Source organism: Limulus polyphemus, unplaced genomic scaffold (genome assembly GCF_000517525.1).
Source record: "Limulus polyphemus unplaced genomic scaffold, Limulus_polyphemus-2.1.2 Scaffold172, whole genome shotgun sequence".
Taxonomy (NCBI): Eukaryota; Metazoa; Arthropoda; class Merostomata; order Xiphosura; family Limulidae; genus Limulus; species Limulus polyphemus.
The window spans coordinates 123,652-130,548 of record NW_013665782.1 but is presented as its reverse complement, the minus strand read 5'-3'; positions in this window follow the sequence as shown (position 1 = coordinate 130,548).

Here is a 6,897-nt window from a genome sequence, read left to right as displayed (position 1 = left end):
AGCATTTGAAAGCAGCAAACCTCAAACCCCATCCCAAGAAATGCCACTTGTTCCAGAAAGAGGTGTTTTACTTAGGTCACATTGCAAGTGAGCATGGTGTGCACACTGATCCTGACAAGGTGAAAGCAGTACGTGCTTGGCCAACACCAGACAATGTGGAAGAGTTGAGAAGTTTCTTGGGACTCTCTACCTATTACTGGAAGTTTGTGAAGGACTTTGCAACTATAGCTGCTCCACTACATGATTTGACAAAAAAAAAGGCCAGAAATTTGAATGGACAGTTTCTTGCCAGCATGCTTTCAAGACATTGAAAGAAAAATTGGCCTCAGCTCCACTTTTAAAGCTTCCAGATCCTACGCTGCCATACATACTGGATTATGATTCTAGCTAATGTCGGAACGAGAGGAGTGTTGTCTCAGAAAGTGGGTGAAGATGAACATGTGGTGGCCTACTTCAGTAGGGTTTTGAGTAGACCAGAGAGGAACTACTGTGTAACACGGAGGTAACACCTTGCTATAGTAAAGAGTCTGACATATTTCCATCCTTACCTCTATGGGGCTGGGTTCACCATCAGGACAGACCATGCTGCATTATGCTGGTTAAGATCATTAACGACCCCAGAGGGACAACTGGCACGTTGGATCAGAAAGATAGACCAGTATAATTATGATATTTAATATACAGAAGGAAAATCTCATGGAAGACCCTGCAAAAATGACTGCAGACATTGCTGCAAGAGAGAGAGGTTGAACTAACTAGGTGCCATCAAGCTGAAGTCAAAGTGACTGAAGGAGTTTATGATGGTGAAGTGGAACCAAGTATAGATATTAAAGCAGAAAAGGAGAAAAACCAAGACTTGAAGCCAATAATTGATTTTCGACAGGCAAGTGGCTTGCACCATGCTTGGGAGAAGGTATCTACCTTAAGCCCTGTGACAAAGAACTATTGGGCACAATGGGACTAGTTGAAGCTTAAAGATGGTATTCTTCTCCAGACGACCTGGCAAACGGTTATACTGAGAAAGTTACGGGAAGTTGTACTGCGTCAATCTCATGATAGTTTACCAGGAGGACATCTTGGAGTTAAGAAGACATTTAGTCACCTACGACAGAGATTTTACTGGATAGGTATGAGGCAAGATTTGGAAGAATGGTGCAGGACGTGCAGTACATGTTGTGCTAAAAGGAGACCCAAGCATAAGGGACTGCTCCAATGAAGTTATATCAAGTTGGTGCACCAATGGAAAGAGTAGCCATTGACATCACTGGTCCTTTGTCCCAAACACGTGCTGAAACCGGTACATTTGTGTGGCGATGGATTATTTCACCAAGTGGCCTGAAGCATATGCAATACCGAATCAGGAAGCTACAACTGTAGCATCGGCTGTTAGTGATTTCTTCTTCAGAGTTGGTATGCCATACGAACTGCATTCAGATCAAGGTCGTAACTTTGAATCAGCTGTGTTACAAGAATGCTTCAAGTTGTTCGGCATACAAAAGACCAGAAGAACGCCACTTCACCCACAGTCTGATGGGATAGTAGAAAAGTACAACTGGACACTGGGTAAGGAATTGGCAAAGTTTTGTAATAACCGCCAAGATGAATGGGATATCTTACTCCCTACACTGTTGATGGCCTATAGGAAAGCAGAGCATGAAGCCACTGGATACACTCCAATAAAGTTGATGTTTCGTCTGGAACTTTGGTTGCCAGTGGATCTGTTAACAGGACGCCCACCTTACGAAGAATTGCCTGAAAATGTGTCAGAGTTTGTGAAAGTGTTATCAAAAAGGATAGACGATATTCACCATCAAGTGCGTTCAAACTTGAAAACGTCTGCTGATTCCATGAAGCTATGTTATGATAAGAGATCTACTGAAGTGAGCTTTGTACCAGGAGACAAGGTGTGGTTCTATAATCCCAGGAAGACCAAAGGGAAGTCTCCTAAATTGTCATCTCCATGAGAATGCCCATATGATGAAGTGGATCGTCTCTCAGACGTGACTTTCCGAATAAAATGTGGTCGGCGAGGTACGCCAAATGTGGTGCATGCAAACAGGCTTTGGCATTATCACGGTCCAGGACATTTCAGTTGGGACAAATAGAACAATGGAACAAAAGATGCCGCTGAAGACGTGTCACCTGAAAAGCCGCTGTCGAAGAAGAAGCTCTACCCGTTTTTGAGAAAGGAAACACTGAAGCCCTTGGTGAAGTTACTACCACTGATGTGACTGTTACCAATAACAGGACATTTCCTGATTTAGCAAATGAACCCCACATGAAGCAGAAGCCAACAAGATGGAGACCAGTACAGAAGAAGATATGTCCCATAAAATTAAGAGACTTTGTTGAATTTTAATTTTGTGTTTGCAAATTCTGTACATTTAATTAAGTTATTGTTAATTATCTATTGGTTTAATTTAAATGGCTATTGTTCGGGACGAACAATACTAAGGAAGGTGCAGTGTTATAACAGCTGAAGTCACGTGACGTTGATAACACGTAATGATTATCTAGAAGATTCGCGAAAAACGCGAGTACTTGCTGTGTACACGTTTGTGTTACGACAGCGGAAGTCAAGTGACGCTGGTAGAACATGATGAGTGTCTAGAAGATTCTCGAAGAGGCTACGTGGGCGCTATTATCGTATATAAGTGCACTAGATAAAGGAAACAAGAGAGAGAGAGAGGGAGAGTGGGGAACCAAGGACAGCAGTTACGGTCGGTGGGAACCAATGATAGCAGATACAGAGATCGGAACTATACTTGCTGACAGGCGGAGATAGAGACGGACAATTGAGTCAAGCGTGGTTATAAAGTGAGTGAATTGTTGTGAATTATAGCGTGTGTTTAAGTTAAAGTAACTGCGGAAATTGAGTGTATTGCAAAGTTGTATTGAGGAAGAATAAACTAGTTTTATTTAAGAAAGGACTTGTATCGCAGAAAAATTAACAAACGAACATACAGAGTTATATGATTCTGTAATTGTAAAACACCTCAGTCTGTTAACAACATCCATCTCTACATTATATTGTAACAAATGAATTCCACTTTTAGTTTAGATCAAGAAATTGATCATGAATCTACATGTTATTCAGAAGTTTCAAGTATACTTAATTTCTATATAGAAGTTAGAAGAATGCCATTAGGATTTTGTAAAGGGTTCATGATGGCTGACTAAACATTGAAAAACTATGAATTGTATGTACACTAATTATAAAAACATTTGAGAACTTTTGTATCAAAAGGAAAAAAGTTATTTATTTAGTAATGGCCAGAAATGTATAGTTCAGAATTTTCAACCAACCTCTAGTTGTTACTTGTAATAGGAACTTTGTCTGAGGGTGAAACATTGCCTTAACAACCTGTGCTTGATACTGTTATTTTATGAATTGTAAAGTAGATAATAATAGTATTATATTTCAGTATAATTTTTTTATTTATAAATTATTCCATAACATGAAATTAAGATTAAACAACAGAATTGTTGTAATCATACAGTATACTGCACTGTTTATTCACTGAGTGAGAAAAATTTATACAGACAATTGAATCCAGATAAAAAAAATAATGAATTTTACATTATTTAAATCTTTATTATTTTACAAGTCTTATAGATTTGCATTTTTTTTCATAGGTGTGACTTTAAAATGTAGCATAAAAAATATGTAAAACAAATGAGGCAACTATATCTGGGCATTCTCTTGACAGAGTTATGTGACATCACAGATATTAAGTGCAAGACTACTGTGTCCACTCTGCTTGAATGGCAAAAAATAGCAAGGTAAGTGTGTTTGGCATTGTTTACAATTGGTAAGAATACATGAATAGTAATTCAGCTGTGAGTTATGTTTGCGGGATCATAAAAAAAAATAATTACATGGATATATTCAATTATAGTGCAAGGAAAAAGATACAAAACAAAGCTCCAGTTAATTGGTGTTCAGAGATGCCCCTGTAAAATTTGTGATACTGTTGTTCTCTGTAATAGAAGCCAACCACTCAAGATTGTAGATATTGGTACTCCATGCTTGATTAAATAATTGTGTTGGTCCTGAATTTCCACAAGATTTCTATTGCATCCTAGCTTCTCTGAGTTTTCATGTTTTCTGTTGTTTATCAACTTTCTCCTTAGGTATCTGAAGTTTAAAATGATCACAACCAAAAGGTTTTGTATTTTAATACAGTAACTGATTTGGAATACACTTAACAAAATTTATAAAACAAATATGTCTTTTAAATACATAATTAAGAAATGCAATTATTTTTATATTAATATGTTGTAAATCTTTAAATTAGGCCAACAGATAATGCCTAACACCAGTAACAGAAGCAAAATTAGAATATTGAAATATGTGTGGGGAAAACCACAAAATATAATCAATGGAGCTTAATAATTGAAAGTATGTCATTTGAAACTCTTTAAAAAAAATATATATATTTATATATATATAGTTTACAAAGAATTCAAGTGACATTGAAAGTATCAATAAAAAAATAGGTGGTTGTAATTCTACTCTTCCTTTCTGTATTTATGTGTGTGTGTGATTGTGTGTAGATACACATATATAAATATTGCAGAAGAATGTGAATGTCATAAAAAATTGAATCTTTTGGAAAGAATCAGACATAATTTGTTTCTTATTTTATATTTTGGGAACATTTGGAACAATACTGTTTTTCAAGCTAGAAATGATTTTTTCAATTGAAGATAAACTATGTGTCTTGCAGGAAAATAAAATTAGAATAATGAAAAAATCATCAAAGGCTTCACTAATTCATTTTTCAAAAGCTGTTATGGGTTACAATGATTGTAAATGACATGTTTATTATTTTTCAAACTTAAACACACCATACATCTCGAAATAGCAAGTAACCACACCTTTCCAATTTTTTTTGTACATTATTAGGAGTCTGATATAAAGCAAAATATCCTTGGAACATAGTCTGGGTGATAAGGATCATCAGATGGATTGCCTTTAAAATAATTGAAAATTGAATTTATTCAAACTATCAGAATAATTAATTTTTCTACTAATTTTTATTAAGCGACATTATAAATAATCTAAGTATGAACCAATACCACTTTCATTAGTTTTAAAATAATAAAAACAATTAATATTCAGGCCTAGCTGTGGTGAACTGCTTTTCACATCACCAGAAATGTAGTGAGGAGTCCAAGTTTCTCTTCAAACAGCAGACTGAACTTTAAATTGAGATAAAATACTCAATTTCCCTTAGATTAATTATATCTACTACATTTAAAAGCAATCTGTTCCAAAGGCTAACCATCCTTTTAGAAATATTAAGCTGTCTTAGCTTAACATGATTTCTACCATGTCCAAATTTATATTTGTATCCCCTAATCTTACCATTTTCACCATTAAATACAAAAAAAAAACAATGCATCAACACTATCAATTCCCTTAACAATCTGAAACACCTTGGTAAGATCCCCTCTAACTCAACTCTTCTTTTTTTCCAAAAGTAAAGTTTAGAGATCATAACCTATCTTTGTACGACAACCTTTCCATCCCAGTATCATCTTAATAGCCCTCGTCTGAAACCTTTCCAATAATTCATTGTCCTTTCTAAGATGAGTAACCCAAGACTGAGCACAATACTTCCAATGTGGACTAAGCCTCTTTAAGCTAGTATTCAGCATTTCTGTAGGTACTACCTAAGATCTAATTTGTCCTGCCACTAGCAACAGCACTTTGTTTTGATGGCTTAAGGGACTGATCATCCACTATTCCAAGGTCTTTTTCTTCCATAACATTGTTAAAGTTATTCCCATAAAACTTATTTTCATACCTCAAATTGTGATACCATACCTACGTCACCTTGTGTTTATTATGATAAAAGTCATCTGCCTTTATTAACCCAGTTCACCAGATAATCCAAATCTTTTTGTAAAGTAACAGCATCCTTCTCATAATCAGCAACATCCAACACTTTAATGTCATCAGTAAATTTAAATAATCTGTTGACCGTTCTCTCATCTGTGTTATTGATGTAAATCAAAAAGGACAAAGGTCTTAACACTGAGCCCTGAGCTACTCCACTCATGGCATTTATCCAATTTAAATAAACCCCATTTACAACAACCATCTGCTTTCTTCCATCTATCCAGTTTTCTATCCAATTAGCCAACCTTTCTCGCACACCTACAGAAATAACTTTTTAATAAACCTTTTATGTGGTTCCTTGTCAAATGCTTTCTGAAAATCCACATACACCAATTCCACACAGACCACACTTGTACTCTTATCTACATAAGCAGTAAGCTCTTCAAAGAATGTCAAAAGATTAGTAAGGCAAGATTTCCCCTAGTGAAATTGTTGACTATCCAACAAAATATTTAACTTTATTACATTACTTTGCAAAGAGTCTTTTATCAGACTTTGAAAAATGTTTCTCATCACTATTATAAGACTAAGGGTCTATAATTACTGGGAAATTTATTTAACCTACCTTGAAAAGAAGACCAACATTAGCCAACTTCCAATCTTCTGACATCTGCCTGCTATTCAAGGACGTACAAAAATAGTACCAATTGGCTCACACATACAGTCATTAACATCCTTAAAATACCTTGGAAATATATTGTTACGTCTCCGTTTGTTTGTTAATTTTCCGTAACTTCGTTCCCACAAGTCCTTTCTTAAATAAAACTGGTTTATTCTTTCTGAATATAACTTTGCGATACACTTAATTTCAACAGTTGCGCTATAACAACGAACGTCTCACGTGCTCAACTTCAACAATACTCAGTTCAATTACACAATCTCTGACTGCAGTTCAATTACTCATTCACTGTCCCGTCGCTTCGTGGTTGGTCTTATATATACCAGACTACCCCCAATCTAGTAGTCTCCCGATAATTCACGAAGGAACA